The sequence below is a fragment of the Mandrillus leucophaeus genome, unplaced genomic scaffold (assembly GCF_000951045.1).
Source record: "Mandrillus leucophaeus isolate KB7577 unplaced genomic scaffold, Mleu.le_1.0 Scaffold10, whole genome shotgun sequence".
NCBI classification, from domain to species: Eukaryota; Metazoa; Chordata; class Mammalia; order Primates; family Cercopithecidae; genus Mandrillus; species Mandrillus leucophaeus.
In genome coordinates, this window is record NW_012098098.1 from 709,006 (window position 1) to 712,709 (window position 3,704).

A 3,704-nucleotide genomic window follows, 5' to 3' on the forward strand; every position below is an offset into this window, starting at 1 on the left:
TGTTACACTCAGAGCAAGGTAGTTGTGCCAGCGGCTTGTTTGTGATTAGCTGTCTCTTGGAACAGTTGTTCTCCCCTACTTGGGACCCCCTTCTTCATTGTTGCTTACTTATCAGGACTCCACACCATGTTAGTCTATGATGTTTAAAAACCAAGACTAAAACCAAGTGATTCCTGCTTGATCATTGGCTCTCTTCTGCTTCTTTCATAAAAGTCAATCATTCTGATTTGGAAAAACAGATATATAGATCATAGAGAGAGAGAGAGAGAGTGAGATAAACAGGTAGATCAGACAGATAGACAGCAAGAAAGTTACTTAGTGAGATCATTTTAAAAAAAAAAGAAGGGGGCCAGATGTGGTGGCTCACGCCTGTAATTCCAGCAATTTGGGAGGCAGAGGTCGGCCGATCACCTGAGGTCAGGACTTCAAGACCAGCCTGGCCAACACAGTGAAACCTCATCTCTACCAAAAATATAAAAGTTAGCCAGGTGTAGTGGTGGGCACCTGTAATCCCAGCTACTCAGGAGGCTAAGGCAGGAGAATCACTTGAACCCAGCAGCTGGAGGTTGCAGTGAGCAGTGAGCCAAGATAGTGCCACTGCATTGCAGCCTGGGCAACAGAACAGAGCAAGGCTCTATCTAAAAAAAAAAAAAAAAAAAAAAGCGAGAGAGGGAAGGGTGTGTTCATAAGTGCTTCCTATAGGCCGGGTACTGTATTTATCTATATAGACGTGTGTATACACATTACCTTGTAGTTATATGTGTAATTTATGTGTAATACACAATTATATATCATATACATAATTTATGTAATTCATGGGATATTGAAATAGACATTAACTCCATTCTATAGCTGAAGAAACTGAGGTTCACACAGTTAAAACCACCTCATGGTAGGTCTCACGACTACTGAGTGGTATGCATGGCTCCACCCTGGCACTTTTCCTGCTATACGCTAAGGCAGCACCACCACATTTATCACCAGGAACACACTGTGTCATCAGAAACAATGCAGGAAAATGCTGTGGACTAAGCAAGTGGACAATGACGGGGGAGTAAAGCAGAGGAAACCTAAACTTACAAATCTGGTCTACAGGAAAACTTTCCTTCCCTCCAGGCAGTCTGTCTCCAGGAAACTGCTACTTTGGGTAAATAAATAGCAAACGGATGCTTTGGCAGCCAGTCACGGAGATGCTAATTTGGAAATTTGCCTCCAAAGAACATAAGACACAGAAACCAATGCTTCAGTCCAAAAGCAAGAGAATTTGAGATGTATCAGATGTATCAGAACCACCAACGATCACACCATTCTTCCCCAGAAAAGCAATTTTCTGGGTTTTTTTGTTTTGTTTTGTTTTTGCAAACAAGGCCTCAAAGAGACCTCCTTGTGCTTTAGTAACGAGCTTGTGCTTTGGTAATGCAAGGCAAAATATCCACTCATTCCAGCCAGGGCACACCTTTGAGCGTGCAGCAACGCTGGATTTTTACATGGGAATCCAAGCCAAGAGGACTGGTGCCAGGATGGTGATATTTCTAAATTACATCTGCCGTTCTGTGTCTGTAACGAAGCCCTACCTTTGCTTGGATGATGACTGTCCTGCCCCAGCCCCTCCTCGTACCAACAGGACAGCATCCTCCTCCTGAGGCTTGCTAGCACCTGAAGGATTGTTCTGTGAAAACCAGGGCCCCAGCACCTGCTGACATTCCTCAGCATCCTCTCTGACTTTATCCCCAGGGAGAAGCGAGTCGATGTTACCCTGATGCAGTCATAGTTCCTCTGCTTCCCCTTATCAAATTATATGACCATGTTGTTTCAAAGCACACCCAATCCCTTTACCCTTCGGCTCCCTGCCGTCTTTCAAGGCAGGATTTTCTAAACTTTAATCCCAAGAGAATATAATCACGATTTAGCCATCTCCCTGTCTCATCTCTGCACCTTCACTAACTCTGCCACACTGAAATGCCACCTGTACCATCAGCTACAACTCTAGTTTTAAACTATGTAATTTTACATTTATAATTTTGGCTTAAATTTATTTTAAAAGAAGCCAGTACATTGGCCGAGCATGGTAGCTCATACCTATCATGCCAGCATTTGGAGAGGCAAAGGCGACTAGGTAGATAGTTTGAGCCCAAGAGTTCAAGACCAGCCTAGACAACAGGGCAAAACTCCAGCTCTACAAAAAATACAAAGATTAGCCAGGTGTAATGGCACATGCCCATCACAGGAGGATTGCTGGAGCCTGGGAGGTTGAGGTTACAGGGAGCCATGACTGCGCCACTGCATTCCAGCCTGGGTGACAGAGTGAGACCCTGTCTCAAAAAAAAAAAGAAAAGAAAAGAGAACTGTACATGCTAACATGAATGAAAAACCAGTATCACTTGGAATACACTAAAGCAGCAATCAAAATAAATACAATGAAAAAATAGGCATAATTACCTTTTAGCTAGATACTATGTCTACTTAAGGTCTGTGAATGAAACTCTCTGTATCAAAAGGAGAGATAAATAAGGATTAGAGAATTCTCAAAGACACAGTAACATCCACCTGGCTTATGTAGCACCTGTCCACACAGCACCTAGAATCATTTTAGTAGAAGCAAAACAAGCAAAGTTGCATGAACAGGAGGTAAGGAAGTGGTTCCAGTAACTAAGACGATAAGTCCTTCCTTTCTAGAAACTCGCTTATGAGCCGTAGCTCAACAAGAGCACAACAGTGGAGGGTCACCTCGGTTGTTCTGGTTTCCATTTTCTATTTGTTTTTTGTGCGGCAGGGGTGGGGCGGGGCGGGGGGCGGGGTTGGTCACTGTTATGTTCTGAGAAGGAGGAATCATCAGAAAAAGGAAAACGACAGCAGGAAGCAAGTTTCTGGAGTTGAGGAAAGAGAATGGGATTAGGGCCCAGGTCTCTCTGCCTTAGACGAACGCAGAGCCCTGTGCGCGAGGAAGGACACTTCTTCCTGAGACAGAAAGCCAGTGACGACACCAGGGTTAATGCAGGAACTTATGACTGCACGCAGGACGGGAGTTAAGGGGTTTTGATGGACAATCTCTATTTTCTCCACAAAATAGAATATAAGGTCATCCTCTGAGGGTGAAGGGGATAAAATCCTGGGGTTGGGGAGACCGGAAAGGTTTGGAATGGCTACTGAAGGACCAAGGCTAGGGCAGCCCAGGTCACTAGAAGGGAGGGGCACCCTTCACCCACCCTGCTGTGGCACCGCCCATCAGGTGAGGGGAGCTCAGCAGCAACATGAGGCAACCTGGGGGGAAAACAAACCAGGGGAGCAGCTGCTGGGCCCCAGGGCTGGGCCTATAGAGCTGACGCAGGTGCAGCTAAGCAAAGAACACATTCCAGCTCCTCCAAGTCCTCACTAGGATCATTCCATCACTGCTCACACAAGGCCAACGCACAAAGCACCTCACTGCATGTGGCCACATGGACACACCGACACCTTCCATAGTTGTTTTTTTTTTTTTTCTGAGACACAGTCTCAATCTGTTGCCCAGGCTGGAGTGCAGTAGCTCGATCTCAGCTCACTGCAACCTCTGCCTCCCTGGCCTGCCTCAGCCTCCTGAATAGCTGAGATTACAGGTGCACGCCACCTAGCCCAGCTAATTTTTCTATTTTTAGTAGAGATGGGTTTTCGCCATGTTGGCCAGGCTGGTCTTGAACTCCTGGTCTCAAGTGATCTGCCTTTCTCAG

At 45.8% G+C, this 3,704-nt stretch overlaps 1 protein-coding gene across 1 annotated transcript in view; it reads left to right on the forward strand.

Moving 5' to 3' along the window:
* Positions 1-258: 258 nt before the first annotated feature.
* HSBP1 (heat shock factor binding protein 1) overlaps positions 259-3,704 on the forward strand; it is an 11,421-nt gene continuing 7,975 nt past the window's right edge. Inside the window, exon 1 of the mRNA XM_011970709.1 lies at positions 259-274. The gene's annotated coding sequence lies outside the window, so the exon portion shown is untranslated. The remainder of the gene's footprint in view (positions 275-3,704) is intronic.